We start from the raw sequence: 21,221 nt of genomic DNA, 5'->3' as shown, positions 1-21,221 counted from the left end.
TCCGACTACCACCAAAAAGAGAAAGAGAGAGAGAGGGACCCCCATAAGCAACCAAAATTTTGTGCCCATCCGATCAAAATTACGACCTGTAGCTTGACTGCAAAAAATGGATGAATTGGATGCATTACCGACTATTGTGGTATCTCCCTAGTTTGACCACCTTCGCCAACCTGCTTTACACCAATGTAAAGGTAATATTTTCTTCTTCCATTGACACGTTTTGCCGTTGGAATACCCTACTAGAAGCCGATATATTCACAAAGTATAAAACTTTGAATTTGTCTCCAAATGAGTTTTTCCCCATTCCGCCCCTTAAATATTATCCGTCTATCACCAAAATCAATAGGCTTCTTCTTGTGTGGGGCCCCCATCTACCCCCAAAATTTCGTCACTATCCGATCAAAATTCCAACTTGTAGCGTGATTACAAAAAATGGAAAAATTGGGTATATTATTGAATTTTGCAATATCTCGGCTTGCTCACTTACGCCAACATACTTTGCATCAATATAAACGAGATCTTTTCTTCTTCCATTGACGGGTATTCCTTTTGGAATACTAATCCGCTTCTGGGATATATTCGCATAAGAAAAAAACGTTGGCTTTTATCCACATAAGCTTTTCGCTTATTCCGACTCCTGAATATTATCCGACCATCACCAAACTAAATAGGCTTCTTCCTCTGTGGGACCCGCATCCACTCCCTAAAATTTCGTGACGATCCGATCAAAATTGCGACCTGTAGCGTGATTACAAAAAAATCGGAAAATGGGATGCTTTATCGACTATTGCCATATCTCTGCTATTTGACCACCTACGACAACCTACTTAACATCGTTGTAAAGGTGATATTTTCTACTTTCCTTGCCAGGTTTCGCTTTAGATATACCTCTTAAAGAAACAGAGATATTGGCTTTGAAATAAAATGTTGACTTTTCTCCAAATAAGTGTTTGCCCATTCCGACCCCTAAATATTATCCGACCATCACAAAAATCAATAGGCTTCTTCATCTGTGAGACCCCCCATTAACCCTCAAATTTTCGTGACGATTCGATCTGTAGCGTGATTTCCAAAAAAATAGAAAAATGGGATGTATTACCGACTATTCCGATATCTCCGTTGTTTGGTTACCTACACCGACCTAGTTTGCATTATTGTAAAGACGGGATCTTCTACTTTCATAGTCAGGCTTTGCTTTTAGAAAAGCTTCTACCAAAGCTGTGATATTCGTCAATACAATTAAAATCGCAAAAATGAAAATTGGGGTTTTATTTGCTACTATTGTGATATCTTCGTTGTTTGCTCACCTTCGAGCACCTACTTTACATCATTAGAAAGGTGATATTTTCTACTTTCATTGTTTTTTTGCTTTTGATAATCCCCATACAGAAGCTGAGATATTCGCTTTGGAAAAAAACGTTGTCTTTTTATCCACCTAAGTCTTTTTATCCACCTAAATATTATACCAGATCGACTCAGCTCGTCGAGACATTCATTTTGGTATATATAAGTATGGGTCTACGACCATTATTTCGATGCGTTACAAAATTTTTGGCCAAAACCAACTTATAATACCCTCCCCACATAGTGGTGTAGGGTATAATAATAAATAAGATGTATACGAAATGCCTTCGTCGAATACCATAGTTTGGTAAAACTTCTCCGAACTGATACTGACATAATTTCATAAATTAAAAAAAAAAAAATTAATTATTTAAGTTTATTTTATTGCAATTTCTAGTCCATTAAAAGTTCCCATGTCAAGGCAACAGCTGCCTCAGGACAATTCGCCCTATTCAAAAATTGCATCTTCGTGCAACGTCAAACAAAAATTTGCATAAGATGATCATCTCCGTTTCTATTCTCTTGACATCTCTACATGATGTCAAGAACTCATTACAATTGTTTACAAACTTGTAAATGGCTTTATAATGAAGTTGTAAATCTTAAATCCTTTTTGCAAGAATACCAAAATATGTAAAAATGTGTCTGGCCTAGGAATTGAATATGCAAATATTCTTAAGTCGCATTTGAATTTCGCGCAAAGGGCAACATTTGCAAAAAAGGAAAACCCCTTAAAGATTACACTGGAACATCAACAGGACCATTAATCACTTTTCTTTGCCAATAATCCAACCACTTGCCTTTGAACAACCACCAATCGCTGGGGTTTAAATAACTTCACACCATACATTTCACAAACAAAGGCTGTAATCAATTTGTGCCAATTCATATTGGCAATCGATCGATGATAATTTCAGTGTGTTTATTTACCGATCTAAGGGTTCTTGCAAAATCAGTATATATGTATGTATGTGCATCTTATTAGGATTATTTGTTGAAAAAACATCAAAAGATTACTTCTTCAATTGTGAGAATGTATTTAAACTTCCAATTGGAAAAGCCTGAATCACTTATTATATAGATAAGACTTCCCTTGAATATTGGAATTTTGCACAATTTCTCTCAAAAGTTTTCACTACAAGCAGTTGGCTTTCCTGCTTAAGTTATTTCTGACAAATGGCAAATGTTTATGTATCTAGACGTTAAGGCCTGTATTTTCTTCCAGTGTCACTTCGTAAATGTGCTTTGCATATTGTTTTTAGTAGGGGGTGGTTTACTTACTTACACGACGCGCAGTGCGATATATGGGAAGTTTAGTGGAACTTTAAGGAATTTTGAAAGTACATAAAATTAATTAAATTTTTATTGAATTTGTTAGCTATGTACATACTCCACTGCAAATGACCCATACTCAGTTAGGCGATTTACTACGCGAAACGACTTAAAAATGCACTTAAAGTTGCACTTTTGCTTCGTAATTTTTTCTAAGAAATATAATTTGGTTTCATTAAAAAATAGCGTGGCGCGGACAAATGGTAAGTCAGTATGCCATGATTTATTTTTCTTAATAGTTTACAAAACAATTATGATATTTTACTCTTTAAAAATGAAAAAAAAAAAACTCTTATTGTTTTTGTGCAATTTTAATCGGAGAGAAGTGATTTTTTTGAGGTTTTCAAAATTATTTTTATACCCTCAGCCTTTAGGCTATGAAGGGTATATACACAAAATGTGCCTCATCGAAATAATGGTTTTAGACCCCAAGTATGTTTGGACGAAATGTGTTTCAGACAATTTGGAGTCGATTGAGCAATGTCCGTCCGTCTGTCTGTCTGTCTGGCTGGCTGGAGCGCACGATAACACTCGAAGGGTTGAACCGATACGGTTCAAATTTTGGCTTTCGTAATATTTTGTCCAAACTTAGTTTAAGTTCGAAGATGAGCTATATCGGTCCACTCCTTCCGGTACCTCCCCCACAGAAGTTCGAAAATGTTCGGAAAATTTGTACGCACGATAACCCTCGAAGGGTGTAACCGATTTGGTCCATACTTTGCCCATCGTGGAGCGTGTACCAGACTTAGATCAGGTTTTAATATGGACTCAATCGGTCCACTCCGTCGGGTACCTCCCACACAAAATTTTGGAAAAGTTCAGTTTAGGAACATCTCTCGAATCGCTTTGATTTTTGCTTTAGCAACTTGTATTCACTGCCCTCCATACGACGGTATAAGTTTCATCAGGGGCAAGTCCATCCTGAGAAAATAGCCTGAAAGTTGCAAAAAACCCCTATGACACCGTGTGAGGAGGTTGGAGGGCAAAATAACTCTCGAACAGGTCTGCCGATTCGGTCCAAAGTTTGGCCTTAGTAATATTTTGTCCAAACATAGTTTAAGTTCGAAGATAAGCCATATCGGTCCACTCCTTCAGGTACCTCCCCCACAAAAGTTCAAAAATGTTCGGAAAAATTGTGCGTACGATAACTCTTGAAGAGAGTGGCCGAATTGGTCCATACTTTACACATCCTAATATATCTACCAGATATAGATCAGGTTCAAATATGGACTATATTTGTTCACTCCATCCGGTACCTCCCACTCAAAATTTCGGATACATGTTCATCTTAAGACCTGCTTTCGAATCACTTTGATTTTTGTTGAAGCAACTTGCATTGCTGCCTCAATTGCGATGGTAAAAGTTGTTTCAGGGGCAAGTTCATACTTCTTGAGCAAACATCCCTGAAGTTCTAAAAAACCCCTATGGTACCACATGTAGTGGCTGGAGATCCATTCTTTTTAGCATCTCCTCCGCAAAACTTTTGATATTGAATCCTAATCAACATTTTTGTCAGTTCAAACGCCCAAAATTTTTAAAACTCCCTAAATACATGGGTTTTTTGGAAAAAAATTGTTTCAATATACACAGGCTGAGGGTATATCTCTGTCGGCAAAGCCGACTGATACTTTTTTACTTGTTTTTTATTTTCCGTGGATATTTCAAAAGTGAGTCCCGTACATTCATTCCAGTGTTAAGATATATATGATCTGAAAGATTGGGGTCTCCTCTGTTCGCAAAGCCATAAAACGTGCGATCTTCGGAAAAATTGAAGTTTTTTTTAAATGCCTTCGGAAATTTCATTTAATTGCATTTTCCAAAGTGGAAGGTAAACGCGGCAATGAACGCAATTGTTGACTGGGTTTTGATGAAATGGACTCACTAATTCTAACAAATGATGATTTTTGTTAAATTAAGAATCCTCTTGCAATTTTTCGTAGTTTTGACCTGTAAATGTTGGTGATTTATATATAGTGCAACATTTTTGGATGCTGTGGTGCAAATACCAAAATACGTTAAAAAATTTAAAGCAGTTCCAACCTGAACTTGATCTGAGAGAGTTTATAAATAAAATTAATGATACAAACCTACTAAATAGACCAATAAACATTATATTTACAAATGAAACAATTATAGACATTTTACTCCTTAATGGATGTGTAGGCTTGTGGGGCTTCACCCAGAAGTGGACCTATGTTGACAGATTTTATGTGAGGAGGATTTTTATTCGCTAAGATCTTAAAATTTACATTTGCATCAAAATCGGTTGCAATTTTTGTCTTCAACATTTCAAATACCTAATATGAGGGAACCCGTCATATGGGGGCGCGTACCTACGATGCGTTGGAAAATGTGTCTGTAACATTTAAAATATGTCCCATCGACCGGTACCGTTCAATGGGGGCTAGACCTAAACGCGAACCTATATTGAAAATATTTTGTTCACAAGTTTTATATCCGCTGAAAACTGAATATACCAATTTGCAGCAAAATCGATTAAAAAACAAGTAAAAAATTATCAGTCGGCTTTGCCGACAGAGATATACTCTCAGCCTATGTGAGTTGAAACTTTCATCTACGGTCAGATCGAATGTACGAGTATTTATGGTATTTTCATTATTTTGTGGCATTTCTTGGACATTTGGATTAGAATTAAAGTTCAAAAATGTTGCAGAGGAGGTACTAAAAGGAATGGACCGACATAGTCCATTTTGGGATATATCGCCCACTAGTCATTTCAGTGGGCCATCGTATAACTTATGGACCAGTATGCCAGGAAGCATGGACGACACGTCCACGGAAAATATAATACCGTTGTAAGCAGGGCAACAACAAACAGCATCGGCATACAGTTTCAAAGGATCTTCTAACAGACCTTAAACTGCACTTAAAAACAAATTGTGAACTTTTGTTGACATTTTTTGACATTTTTTAAATATTCGGGTGAATTACCGGAAGTTGTGGGCCGATATTGCCTATCATCGAACTGAAAGTATGACAAAATATTAAGAAGGCCAAATGTTGGACCAAATCGATTAGTTCGAGAGTCATCGTGCTCTCCACCCACTACATATGGTGGCATAGGGGTTTTTACACCTTTCGTGCTGTTTTCTCAAGAAGTATGGACTTGACCCTGAACTTTTGTGGGGGAGGTACCTGAAGGAGTGGACCGATATGGCTTATGATGGAACTTAAACTATGTTTGGACAAAATATTATGAATGCCAAAATTTGGACCAAATCGGTTGATCCGTTCGAGAGTTATCTTGTGCTCCAACCACTACACACGGTGTCATAGGGGTTTTTGTAACTTTCAGGCTATTTTCTCAGGAAGTATGGACTTGCCCTTAATGACACATGTACCGTCGTAAGCGGTACAAAATTCAAAGAGATTCGAGAACAGGTCCTAAACTGAACTTTTCCGAAATTTTGTGTTGGAGGCACCCGAAGGAGTGGACCTTTGGATTCCATACTAGAACCTCATATAAGTCTCGTAGAAATTTCACGATGTGCAAAGTGTGGACCCTTTAAGAGTTATAGTTTGCACAAATTTTCCGAACATTTCCGAACTTTTGAGGGGGGCGTACCGGAAGGAGTGGACCGATATAACCCATCTTCGAACTTAAACTAAGTTTGGACAGAATATTACGAAAGCCAAATTTTGGGCCAAATCGGTTCACCCGTTCGAGAGTTATCGTGCGCACCAGCCAGCCAGACAGACGGACATAGCTAAATCGACTCCAAATTGTCTGAAACACATTTCGTCCAAACATGCTTGGGGTCTAAAACCATTATTTCGATGAGGCACATTTTGCCCGTATGAAAGTGTATATACCCTCGTTAGCATAAATGCTGAGGGTATAAAAAAAACCTTAAACTATACATGTTACAAATTTTGTGTGGGAGATACCCTAAGGAGTGGTAAGATGTAGACAAAATTTTGATGTATTCAATAAACTCACAAAAATATATGAAGATTGAACACCAAATTTCTTAATTTTGGGTGGATAATGTAGCTAAAACCTTAAAACCCCGAAAATTGGGCGGTACCTTTGCACGGGGGTTATACCAAAACGTGAACCAATAATAACAATTCTCTGTAAAAATATTTCGCAAGACCTGGTGAAGACTAAATACCACATTGGTTGTTTAATGTGGCTAAAACCTTGAAAATACCGAAAATCGGGCGATACTGTTCTATTGGAGCTATATCAAAACGTGGACCTATGTACATAATTTTTATCAGAAAAGTTTTTTGGTCCCTTGGGAACCCTCAATGCAAAATTTCGGCGTATTTGGGCGTGAAACATATGTAAAATCTTCAAAATTCCGAAAATCGGCAAGTACCGTTATATGGGGTCTATATCAAAACGGGGACCTATGTCCATAATTTTTATCGGAAAATTTTTTGTAATGTGAAAACCCCGCATATCAAAATTCAACCAATTTGGTTGATAAGTTTAGCTAAAACATTCAAAATTCCGAAAATCGGCAGGTACCGTTATATGGGGTCTATATCAAAACGTGGACCTACTCGTATGTCCATAATTTTTATCGGAATTTTTTTTTTTTTTGTAATGTGAAAACCCCGCCTCTCAAAATTCAACCAATTTGGACCGATATAATCCAGGAACATGAGCACGGACAACGGCTCTTAAATTATATCTACCACATCGCAATGTACTACAACCACGGGCAGGGACGACAGCCCGGGGCTCGACTTGTTTAATGACAGTCTGAGGAAAAATGTTCCCCACTCAGCAGAGTGGAAGGCAAACAGATTGACTATATGAACGACTTAACTCTGATCAATAAGGATGAAATAATGGACATTACCATTGTTCCCTTCCCCGGTAGAACTGAGTCGCCACATTCGTCCGAAAAGGTTGCAGTTCCAACCTGCCCGGACGAATCCGATAAACCACAGCTTCTTAGACAGGCTGCGCTGGAAGAGACTGTCGGTGAGTGTGAGAAAACAAGCTTTGGACAGAAAAGATTATTGGAATGCGATCTGGTATTGCATGTTTATTATTATGTCAAAAAAGACCCCAAAAACATAACCGATATTGAATTTAAATTGAATCGGAAGAACCTAAAGTTTATGGACAAGTTCGAAAGGAAATTTCCTCACATAGCGGTAGGGGACTTCCCAATCAATGAAATTCCCGCCTCGAGTGATATGGGGAGCCCTGTCTAATCTCCTATAGAAGTGACGACAATCTCTCATCAAATCAGGCTAAATCACAGCCCGAACAGGCTGTGAAAAAGCAAAAAAGTCAAAAATTAAACCTAAAAAACCAAAGGTGGCTGCCTATCCAAACCCTTCTGCTGTCCCTTCATCAAAACCTTTAAATAAAGGGAAGCAATCTCTTAAAGTCGGTGCGAAGGCGAACAGACCAGGTGGTGATGGCGTTGGTCTTTCCAAAGGTTGGTGATCCCTCGTCAACCAAATCGGCTGAACCTATAATCGTGAAGAGAATGGGGTCCTCAGAAGAGCAACCTTCGGCTGCGATCAACGCTGTCACGGACGGTCAACTCTTCTGTCTCGTCTGCTTACATGATGATCAAGGGTAGTGCGGAAGATAGCGGAAGTGTAGTTAAAACATCCCCAGCTGCCCCTTCGCATAAACCTTGCGAACCAGCGAGGAAGATTAAAATAACTTTTTTAAAGGCTATTGTAAAAGTATTGTTTTGGTTCACTGGGAAACCAAATCGAAATGTTTAGGAGTGTCACATTACTTATTGTTTGTCCGTAAATAAAAATTAGAAATTTAGGAGAAAAGGCTGGTCCAGGGCTTCTTCTTGAAATTAGTAAGAAATCATAAATCACGTCTAAGTTCTAAATCTAATTTTGAAGTCTGGTAGATGTAATAATAATATGTACATAGCTTGACATTCGTCCTTTTGGAATCAATCAACATGGGCTGATGGTATCTAGTACTTTTACTTAATTAATTTATTTTTTTTTCCTGGGGTCGATCTATTAGCCATTTTGTATATTTACATTGGGTAAAGTTTTTGAATATCAGTGACCACTTGCAATGAAAGAGTGAGCAACATACATAAGTCCTGGACTTTGACATCTTAAAGCCAAATCAAAATCATTCCATGTGTCATATGTATATTAGGGTGGGGTGATTTGTGTGGAAGGAAAAAAACCTTAATGAGCCCTTCGCGTTTCTGATTCCTGCGATTGAACTGAGCAAAAAAGTCCTCTGGACCATATATCTACCGTGAAAATCGAGCCTCCCGATTTTGACTTTAAGTTTTTTATTGAAGTTTTTTGGATATTTTGGCATATAACAGCCAAACCATTGAGATTTTCGATTCAACACAAAGACAAAAATTATAGCCAAGACAGTAATTGAAAACTCCCTTATGCATTGCAAAAGCATTGGAACGCTCCTTCAGGCAGTTTTGGCCTTAAAAATGTGCAAACTTTTCGGAAAATGTCGATAAATGACACTGTGCTACAAAAGTTGACCAGAAAAATATTCAAGTGTTCTGATGCAAAATTATATCGTGTTGGGATCCATGGACAACGACAATTCCTTTAGTTCGTTGGGGTCACTTCGTTTTATTTTTTTATAACAGTAAAAGTAGTGAAAATCTGGGTTTCTTACATTTTCAAATTTAAACTGATAGAGATATGTATCTTCTTTTTCACAACGGATTTCTAATGATCCTTCTTCCTTTTAAAGGGGTGAATAATATCTTTAGAACAAGTTATTATTTTTTTAAATCGGTTAACAAATGGCTAAGTTATAGTGGTTTAAGTCTGAAAACCCCCTCAAAAAAACTATAACTGAATTTCTCATAATTTTGAAAATAATTATTGAACAAAACAAAAAAACATTATATTTTTGAAAATTATGAGAAATTCAGTTATAGTTTTTTGAGGGGGTTTTCAGACATAAACCACTATAACTTAGCCATTTGCTAACCGATTTAAACAAATAATAACTTGTTTTAAAGATATTATTCACCCCTTTAAAAGGAAGAAGGATCATTAGAAATCCGTTGTGAAAAAGAAGATACATATCTCTATCAGTTTAAATTTGAAAATGTAAGAAACCCAGATTTTCACTACTTTTACCGTTATAAAAAAATAAAACGAAGTGACCCCAACGAACTAAAGGAATTGTCGTTGTCCATGGATCCCAACACGATATAATTTTGCATCAGAACACTTGAATATTTTTCTGGTCAACTTTTGTAGCACAGTGTCATTTATCGACATTTTCCGAAAAGTTTGCACATCTTTAAGGCCAAAACTGCCTGAAGGAGCGTTCCAATGCTTTTGCGATGCATTAGGGAGTTTTCAATTACTGTCTTGGCTATAATTTTTGTCTTTGTGTTGGATCGAAAATCTCAATGGTTTGGCTGTTATATGCCAAAATATCCAAAAAACGTCAATAAAAAACTTAAAGTCAAAATCGGGAGGCTCGATTTTCACGGTAGATATATGGTCCAGTGGACTTTTTTGCTCAGTTCAATCCCAGGAATCAGAAACGCGAAGGGCTCATTAAGGTTTTCAAATCGCCCCGGCCTAATGTATATCATTAGCTACTTCAACCATTTTTATATTTTAGAAATCCATACCTTCGCAGATCGATACCTCTACCTGATTAACAACAAATTACCAAAAAAGCATCTCATTTCACTTATGGCGCCGTTTTTATTGTCTTACCCTAATCATGCCACAGCCACACTTCAACACCACAACTATTAGAATATATTCTTTTTATTTAATTCCCCTTCCTGTGCAAATATTTCACATGTTTGTCGTTTACAATACGAGTTATGGTTTTGACTTTTTCTGTGCAGCAAATAACAAAAGGAAAACACAATAATGACATATTAAATTACTTCGGGGTCTTCAAATTTCTGATAACAATCAAAGATCAATAAATTTCTGTGATGTGTGTTGATTCAACACACAAATGCCACACGCCAATTACGAGTATTGGCAATATTCTCGATAAGGTTGCAAAATGTAAGAGTTGTGAAATCTTTCAGAATTGCAATTCTATAGAGAATCATTTCGGTAAATAAGGGTGGTTTTTTGATATTTTAGAACTACAATTTGCAATGGGATTGTTTGCTAATATTTTTAATAAACCCCTGTACATATCCACCGCTAGCAGAGATTGTATAATTTGCAAGCAAATAATTAATGTGTGTTTTGATTGTGTTAAAATGTTCAGTGTAAGGTTGAAATTAAGAACAATTCGCAATTGTGCCAAGATATTCGTTCGTTATTGGGATTGATCATGATATGTTCTAAGTTTATCGTTAACACCCTACACGATGTGTCACTGTTAAGAACATTTTGTTTGTTTTTCTACGCTGAGTCTCGAACTCACAATCCTCGATTTTATAGTCGGACACACACTCAGACACAATATGGAATATTGTATTAGAAATTCCAAAGAAAGTTATTGAATTTTCGTAATAAAAAATGCACAATTTTGAAAATGATTGATTGAAATTCTGGTGGCATTTTTTGAAGAAACAATCCCGTATAAACAGTCTATAAACCGCTTAAGGTCATTTGTTATAAATCTAAATATGCTCCCAAAGCCAAAGCTGAGCTGTGTCTTACTACGAAAAAATTTACATATTCTTAAAGGTAACCTTTTCATCCCTTTTGTGTGTAGGTAAGGACACAGAGTAACACCCTAAGACGGCAGATAAGTATCGGTTCGGTATGTAAGTCACGCCAAGGGTAGACAGTGTTATCATTACCCAGGAATATTAATGATCATCACTGATTTTGTGGATGCAAGCGGGTTAAACTTCTTATGGGAACGCTGAGGCATAAATTTGCATAAAAATGTAAGGATTGGCGGCCGTAGGACTATTAGACGGGGAAACATTTTTTAAAGATTATGTCATGGTAACAATGGTCGCATTGTAAACGAAACAATGCTAAATTGAATCAATATTTGATCAAACAAAAATAATATAATAAACCTATTAATTGACACTTGGCAAACAAAGAATGGATGAATATAATGGTAAGAATTCAGGACGAAGGAATTCCACCTTGAAAAAACGAAAAAGGAATATTTGCAAAACCATTCTATCTAAGAAACGGTTATCAAAATGAAATGTTGTGGAATTTTTTGGTAAATGAAATTGAATGAAATTTCTAAATTAAAAATTAAAAATTTTCTCTGCAAAGAGGAAAGTGATGAAATTAAGCCAATGGGGGAATACTCCAGACTTAAACAAATTCAACTTGAAACTTCAACTAAAACAGAACAAACAAAAAACAGCGAAGGCACGCGCAAAAAGGAATTTTGTAAATAAAATTCCAACAACATACTCACAGGTAACTGTGCTGATGTTATTTCAACTTAACAGAAATCGATGATTTCTTAGTTGAATCGTGCTGTCAGCTTGCAAATATTTTGGTCTGGTGTTTTTTTTTGGGAAAGCCGAAAAGTGAGCACCATTCTCATTAACATGAGAATACTCGATGCTTATAGAGTTCAGGTTTTCAGTAAAAAATCATCATTTCAAAAACTGAAAAACCAATTGATAATTCCCTTCGCCGGGATGAAATCATGATATTGGTAGCGATCAGTAAATTTTGCAAGCTGTCAGTGCGTTTTGTAAACATTTTTCTCTGCAAAGAGGAAAGTGATGAAGTTAAGCCAATGGGGGAATACTCCAGACTTAAACAATCATTTCTAAATTATAATTCTTCAGGAGATTTGTTTGGCTCGAGGTCATGTAATAAAACAATGAAAGTTTTGTTTTATTATTTTATTTTCTTCTTCCAATATTTCGACCATCTTTGTCGATCATCATCAGGGATTTCTGACATTAAACAAAACATAAAAACATTAATCTATATATATAAAATTGAAATTTGTTTGTCTGTTTGTTTGTTTGTTTGTGCCTTATAGACTCGAAAACCGCTGAACAGATCTTACTGAAATGTTTAGGGTATATTGCTACTACATTGCTACGATTTTCCGCATTTGATGTACCAAACACGCTATATAATTCCAATTAAGCTGAAATTTGGAATGTGTAATGGAATTTGGTCTAGGCATAAATGTGCCGAATTATATCGAAAACGGTTCAGATTTGGATATAGCTCCAATATATATTTTCGGCCGATTTTCCACAATTGATGCACCAAACACGCTATATTTGTTCAATTTCGCTGAAATTTGTAGGGTCTGACGGAATTTGTTCTAGAAATAAATGTGCGAAATTATATAGAGATCGGTTCAGATTTGAATATAGCTCCCATATATATTTTCGGCCGATTTCCTGTATTTTATGCACCAAGCACGCTATATAGGTCCAATTTCGCTGAAATTTGGAATGTGTAACGGAATTTGGCCTAGACATAAATGTGCCAAATTATATCGAAACCGGTTCAGATTTGGATATTGCTTCTATATATATTTTCGGCCGATTTTCTGTATTTGATGCATCACACACTCTATATATATATCCAATTTCGCTTAAATTTGGAATGCGTGACGGGACACATTATATCGAAATCGGTTCAGATTTGAATATAGCTCCCATACATATTTCCGACTGATTTCCTGTATTTTATGCACCAAACACTGCATGTATGTCCAATTTCAATGAAATCTGATATGTATAACGGAATTTGGTCTACAAATTATTGTGCCAAATTATTTTGAGATCGGTTCATATCGGAATATAGCTCCCATATACATTTTCGGTCGATTTCATGTTTTTGTTACGTATGTCCAATTTCAATGAAATTTTGAAGTAGTCAATAGAAGTCATCATTATATACACAAGTACTTATATTTGGGAAGGAATTGACCAGGGCTACAGCTGTGAAATATCAAATCTTTGAGAGTTTTCTTATGAGGGATATTTTATTATGATATATCTAAAGCATTATTGGATTAAAAATTGTAAATACAAGTGTAATTTAAGGTATCACAATAGGTTAATATGTATATGAATTGGAAAAAATAAGTCCCATGTATAAAATAAATTACAACTTTCCTCAACTTTAAGGTTCTCAAAACTGGTTCTATTCTTAATTTTATTAAATTTGTAGATCTAAATCCAATCTGTCGAATTAAAGAAAAATTAATAGTGTAAGAGTATTTATCCTACGTAGGGATACTTATAGTCGAAACACACAAAAATACTATAGTAGCTTCATAATAGCCCTGAATGGGTAGAGACCGCCTTCATATAGTCTATATTTATACGTTAAAATTTTAGAAAGTTAATATAATTATATCATTCCATTATATTTTATTTTAGTCGGGGTAGCAAATCGCAACGGATTCAGCTATTATACATAAAAGTGGGAGTTATCCTACAAATACAAGAAATTAAAACTATACTCAAACTTAAGGTTTTCAAACCTGGTTCTATTCTTAAACTAATTCAGTCAGGTAGATCTAAATCCAATCTGTAGAAATAAAGAGAAATTAACTGTGTAAGATTATAAGGCTTTAGGAGGAGTGTTATCCACAAAACTACCATAGTAGCTCCATCCCAGCCTCCTATATTTATACGTTAAAATATAAAAAAGTTTATATAATTATAGCATTCCACTATATTTTATCTTAGTCGGGGTAGCGAAGCTCACCGGGTTTAGCTAGTTACATATATAAGTGATAACAAAAAGACTGTAAATGGTAATTGCATTCAATAACAACTTCACTTTTTTCTAAATAATAGTTGACATCACTACGCGAATGGGATTTGCGGCCACTTTATTTTGATCTCTAACTCACCAAACATTTGTACTAATTGTCCATTTTATGGGCAAATTTAAATACAAAACCACACTACAGAAGCTTTTTTCCCTCACATTTTTAATGGTAAAAAGAGAAAACTGTAAAAATTGCTCTCTCATGACCACTTTTACCAAAAAAATTAAGGAACGGAAAAATGGTAGATCTGGTAGCAACGTCAAAAAGTTTCATTAAAAATTTAATTTTCTTCCTTTATTTCAATGTTTTTAATTTTGTTTTGTCAGTGTTCGCATTTTTCTTTTGTTTTGTTAATTTGTTCTTCATTGCCAAATATTCGTCAAACAAATATCGAAAAATCAGTTCTACCATTTTTTGCCCGAAGAAATTTGTCTGGTAGCCTGTTGTAGAAGAGAACGCCATTTTTGTTCTGCCTCTCTTAAAAATTGCATCCAGTTTTATCACTTTTTGGGACTAAGGAATGCTTTGCAGGTTAAGAATGGTAAGAAATGGTAAAAATGTTAACCTCTGGGTATATAAAAGAAACACAACTACAGCTAGACAAAAGGGATGCTATTGAATCATGGGTGCAAGTGATCTGGCATGTCACTCATGAATTTTATATGAGCGTGACAACCGTGACATTCATTTTCGGATCTTAAGATGACATTCATTGTCGGATGCTAAGCATGTCATTTTGACCAATGCTTTGACATGTCATTTTCACCAACTCTTTGGCATGACATTTTCATGTCTTGTTTGGAAAATGGTAAATTCTGTATTGAAATATGATTTTCATGACAAACCAAACTCTTTATTAATTCAAACTAATTCATGAAATAACTTGAACTAATTTATCAGCGTAAACTTTAAACCCAAAATTTCAATTTAATCACCGCCGCTACACCGCAACAGAGTTTACTTCATCCACTCACAGCCACTGATTTTGTTTCATCTTACAAAAGCTTTTCTATTATCTTCTCATCACCAGTTCAGATTTCGACATGGACTCCAACAGCACTCCTTTAGGAATTTCTAGTTCGTGAATCTACATTTAATTTGTAGTTTTGTAATTTTATAAAAAAAAAAAATTTTGGAAATGTATACTCTTTTGTTTTGATGTCACTACTTGTAGGGATGTACAAATCGACTTGTTTGTTTATAGTGATCTGTACAAATGATTCAAATGTTGATGAAAAGATCGGATCTTTCACGACTTCCTTTGCATTGGTTTAAATGCTAATGAAAAGATCGGATCTTTCACGACTTGCTTTGAACTAATGAAAAATATGCCATGAAATCACGTCATCGCATAGAACCCCTTCCTTCAAATTTTGCTGGGATAATAGCTGTATGGTAGATTTTAAATATAGTGTATTTCCCGTTGGTTTATTTGGGATGGAAAATTGGAAGTGTTAAATTGTATTGTATCTGTAGTACAATCGAGCATTAATGCTTAAACAGAACATTTCAAAAATAAGAAAAAATAAAAAATTCCCTTAAAATACCATTGAAGTGGCTGTATTTTTTCAAAAATTCTCACGGTTTTTTAATTTTTTCTGTAAAAACTAAAAAAAAATCGAAGAGGTTTTTTGGTAAGTTTTTTTTTTTTATGAATAATGTTAAATATAAGAAAAAAACAAGCATCATCATCAATTCGCTCTTAGGAGATCGAAGAAAAGATTCTTCCCTCCCCAAAGTTGAAATGAATATCTTCAAAAAAAAAAAAAAAAACAGACAAATCATTCTGGGCACATTTGCATATGAACGTCTTTAGGACACCAGTGAGCCAGCCTACAAACCACCACCATGATCACAAAGAAAAGTAAAAGGATTTAATCTGTTTATCTATAAACAGGCATAGAAAGGTATCGGTAGCGACATGTTTAACATAAAAAACTGATTTTTTATAAAAAAAAAAAAGTGGAAGATTTTTTCTTGGTTAATCCCAATTTTATTCAAATTGATTGCATTGTGAGAAGAAGTATTCATATCGGGGGATAGAAAATGAAATGGGCTAAAGATGTTAATGAGGATGCTGCTAAGGACACTACATCTGCTGGCTTGATGATATACTGGAACAAATTGAAAAGATTATTATTTGAAAATATTATTATTTGTGACTCACACATTTTGTTAATTTTTTAGGATAATTTTTAAGATTTTCACTTATTTCTAAAAAAACGACAGAGATATACCCTCAGCCTATGTGAATTGAAATTTTCATCTAGGTACAGATCGATGTATTTAGGGTCTTTTCAGAATTTTGAGGCCCTTTTTGGACATTTAAACTTTAAAGTTCAAAAGTGTTGCGGAGGAGGTACTCGAAGGAATGGACCGACATAGTCCATTATGGAAGTGTATCTTAGATAGATAGATATGACTCCTAAATATCTTTTCGATAGGTATCGTGCCCACTAGTCATTTCAATGGGTCATCGTATAACTTTTGGACCAGTATGCCAGGAGGCGTGGGCTTGTCCACGGAAAACATAATATCGCTGTCAACAGGACCACAACGAATCGCATCGGTATGCATTTCCAAAGGATCTTTGAACGGTCCCAAAGCTGCACTTAAACAAAAATGTTGAACTTTTGTGGGGGAGGTATCCGATATTGGCCATTTCAGAAGTTAAACTAAATTTGCAAAAAAAAAAAAATATTAGGAGATCCAAATTTTGGACCAAATTGGTTGGTTCAAGAGAAATCGTGACATTTTTAAATATTAGGGGGGAAGTACCGGAAGTTGTCCATCTTCGAACTGAAATTAAGTTTGGACAAAATATGATGAAGGCCAAATTGGGCCAATCGGTTGATCAGTTCGAGAGTTATAGTGCTCTACAGTCACTACATGTGGCACCACATTAAATTAGGATTTTTTCACCTATCGGACTGCTTTCTCAAGAAGTATGGACTTGGCCTGGAAAAAAACGTTTACCGTCGTAATGGTCTTAAAGTGAATTTATCCGAAAGTTTGTGTGGTAGGGACCCGAAAGAGTAGATATATACATATATATCTGGTTGATATATTAGAATGTGTAAAGTGTGGACGAAATCGGTCACTCACTTCAAGAGTTATCGTGCACACAATTGTTCGGAACGTTTTTGAACTTTTGTGGGGGAGGTACTTGAAGGAGCGGGCGGATGTGGATTATCTTCGAACTTAAACTAAGTTTGGACAGAATATTACGAATTCAAAAGTTTGGACCGAATAGGCAAATCCGTTCGAAAGTTATCTTGCGCTCCAACCACTACACACGGTGTCATAGGATTTTTGCAACGTCAGGCTATTTGCTCAGGAAGTATGGACTTGCTCCTGATGAAACTTATACCGTTGTATGCGATGCAGTAAATACAAGTTGTTACAACAAAAATCAAAGCGATTCGATAGCAGGTCCTAAACTTAAATTTTGTGTGTGAGGTACCCGCTTGAGTCCATATTGGAACCTCATCTAAGTCTGGTAGAAGTTTCCGAATGACTAAGTTTGGACAAAATATTACGAAAGCCAAATTCTGGACCGAATCGGTTGATCCGTTCGAGATTTGTCGTGCGGTCCAGCCAGCCAGACAGACGGACGGACATGACTAAACCAACACCAAATTGTCTGAAACGGATTTCGTCTAAGCATGCTTGGGGTCTGAAACCATTAAGGCCTGGGTACATAAGCTACCTCGCCTGCTTTCCTTTCCTACTTAGTCTTCGTTGGGGGTATACAACTTTCCCCAGAGTTTCGTTTGTATAGGTCAACCCCTTCATATAGCCCCCATAGAACTATACCTCCCAATTTTCTATATTTTGAAGGTTGTGGCCTCAATATTCCACCGAAATGGCTGAAATGTGGTATTAAGTTTTCATTTGGAGTATAAAACTTTCGCCCAGAATTTTGTTGGTATAGGTCCACGCCTTCATTTAGAGACCATAGAACGGTATCTCCCGATTTTCGGTATTTTGAAGGTTGTGGCCTCAACATTCCTCCGAAATTTCTAACATTTGAGTATCCACGTCTTCCTTTATCCCCCTAGAAGCATACCTCTTAATTTTTTGTATTTTTTAGGTTTTAGCCCATTATCTTATCGAAATATCGGAAATTGGGTAATTAGTCTTCTTTGAGTCTAAAAACTTTCCGCAGGCATTTGTCGGTATAAATCAACGAAATTTGCTGAAATTTGGTAATTAGTCTTCTTCATAAACGAAAGGAAACTAATTGTTCCATTTTTACTTCAATATAACTCGTGGTGGAGGGTATAACAAGTTCGGCCCGGCCGAACTTATCGCCCTTCTTACTTGTTATCGAATCACTTTATTATTAAGATTTTATGTAATCTTAAGTAAAAACTCATCAAAATATCATACAGGGATACTAGGTTGTAAAAAAGTCATAACCCTACTCAACACCCTCTGTCACGTACAAACTGACAATTGCCGCAAGGAAAATTGCCTAATGTAAATATGGATTTAGCAAGTTGTTCTGTACATTCTTCCAAGAACTTTAAAATAACTTTATGTAAATATGTTGCAGCAGTCATTGATTTTTTCTAAATAACGTTTTTTCTCATTTACTTAAGAAAAAGAAATTTCTTCAAAATATTCTCACGCTGAAAAGTGAAATTTTTTGTCTTCCTTGAGCATTTTTTTGTAATTAAAATCCAAAATTTATTTGAAATTTTATCTTGGGTTACCTGTGTGTGTTTTTTTTTTTCTATTTTTTATAAATAACAAAAATTATTAGAAAAAAATCAACGAATTCTTTAATGATCCAAACAAACCCCTTTGTACAATCGAATGATAAACAAAGGACGTCTGTGCCTCCCTCCATCATTTCGTTGAAACTCATTTGCATATGACGAGGTGAAAGATGGTCTTTAAGGATGATGCTGAAATAAAAAAGGAGATGCTTCCATTCACCATCAAAGAAAATGTTTGCTTGGAAACTAGAACTAGCCTTAAAGGGTAAGTGGCAAAGGGAGTTATCTGTTTTTGTTAAAGGTTTGCTTATAGCATATAAAATGATTTTTTTTTTTGCTTTTTCATCTCAAAAAATACTTTCGCTTTTCATTACATTTATCCAATTTTGTTACGGTTTTCAATGTTACAATTTATCTATTTTATATATATTTCAAACTGGTAGTTTTATTTCATTATACTGTTAAAGGGGTGTTTACACTAGCCATCAATGTCATATGACCTGAAATTTTCCATCATTTTACAGCCGCTAATGTGCGCAATATGGGGGATTTTACTTACGTCATTTACTTTTTGCGTCCACACCAGCAAAATGCAGTGAAATTACGTCTCCACATTGTCTGTGTGGGCAGATATGGAATATTTTTGTTTCGGGTCATATGACATTGATGGCTAGTGTAATCACCCCTTAAACAACACCAGCATGGATTTTGCTTTCATAGCTCTGTGCTATATCTGAAGGGGATCAATACTTTGCATATTCAATTATTTAAAATCACATTTTTATTTTATTAAAAGTAAATAAATTTTATGCTGCGGCTTATCTCTGACGTATGTTTGCGAAAACTGCCTCTTATTGAGATAAGCATATTTTATTTTGGGTGACGTAGGGGATGGAAGACACCAAGGAACGGTCCTGACCGGCCTTTACATGGCAAAGTCCAGGATTTATCTTGGTCCCTCTTTCATCTCAAGTGGACACTGACCTCCCCGTGGTGTCACCTGGGGAACTGCCTTTAACATCCGTTAAAGGTAGTGAGCTAACATGTGCCGCGCGTTCACCCATAAGAACGTTAAAAACTCGGGTTTGGGCGTCGGGCTAGTAACCCTCCCCTAGAAAAAACAGCCTACTATGAAAAAACGAAAGAAAGGAAAAACAAACCCCTCAAAAGTTGACGAACCCCGCAAACGTTTTAAGAACCATGATCTGCGAATCTGCACCGGGAATGTTCGCACTCTTTATAGAGAAGGTGCAGTCTTCGCATTGGCAGACGTACTTGAAAAGTACAAGGCCGATATTACTGCCATACAGGAAATACGATGGATTGGGAAAGGCGTCACAACAACACCTAAAGGTGACGCACTGTATTATAGCTGCCATGACGTAAAGCATGAGTTTGGTTGCGGATTCGTAGTTAGTCGGAGACTAAAACATCTGGTAACCAGCTTCACCCCAGTGAATGAAAGGCTTGCTGCAATTCGAATAAAAGCAAAATTCTTCAACATCAGCTTTACTTGCGCTCATGCTCCCACTGAAGAAAAGGACGAACAGACCAAAGATTTATTTTACGAGCGCTTAGAAGAAACATATGACCGTTGCCCTGCCCATGACATTAAAATCATTCTAGGCGATTTTAATGCCAAGATTGGAAAGGAGAATATCTTTGGCCCAACAGTCTCCACAGTGAAACATCTGACAATGGTATGAGGCTGATAGACTTTGCAGCTGCAAAAAACATGGTAGTTAGCAGTACCAGATTTAATCATCTCGATATTCATAAGTGCACCTGGCTGTCTCCAGATCAAAGAACAAGTAATCAAATTGATCATGTTGTGATAGATGGAAGCCATTCATCCAGCGTGTTGGATGTACGATCGTTCCGAGGCGCAAACATTGATTCGGACCACTACCTTGTTGCAGCAAAGGTACGTACCCGTCTAAACGTTGCAAATAAAGCACGAACAGACTCAACGCGGAAGTTGGACATCGATAAGCTGCAAACACAACAGATAGCCACAGCATATTCCACTCAACTAGCCCAATTGCTTAACGCGAGCACTCCTTGTCCCGATAACATAACAACACAATGGCAGCATATTGCCCACTCCATGCAAACAGCCGCAAAATCCTCACTTGGATTCCAGA

The 21,221-nt window shown here is 36.1% G+C and overlaps 1 protein-coding gene across 2 annotated transcripts in view; it reads left to right on the top strand.

Moving 5' to 3' along the window:
• The window catches only part of mas (trypsin-like serine protease domain-containing protein masquerade), a 192,824-nt gene that overhangs the window by 103,320 nt on the left and 68,283 nt on the right, over positions 1-21,221 (top strand). Inside the window, exon 1 of one of the 2 annotated variants that reach the window (XM_073987406.1) lies at positions 19,104-19,342. The exons of the other annotated variant lie outside the window; for it this stretch is intronic. The gene's annotated coding sequence lies outside the window, so the exon portion shown is untranslated. Of the gene's footprint in view, positions 1-19,103; positions 19,343-21,221 lie in introns of those variants that run through there. 2 annotated transcript variants of the gene reach the window in all.

This window comes from Musca autumnalis, unplaced genomic scaffold, assembly GCF_047663935.1.
Source record: "Musca autumnalis isolate F117 unplaced genomic scaffold, ASM4766393v1 scaffold_4, whole genome shotgun sequence".
Lineage (NCBI taxonomy): Eukaryota > Metazoa > Arthropoda > Insecta > Diptera > Muscidae > Musca > Musca autumnalis.
The sequence above is the reverse complement of the archived record's forward strand: the minus strand, read 5'-3'. Positions and strand labels throughout refer to the sequence as shown.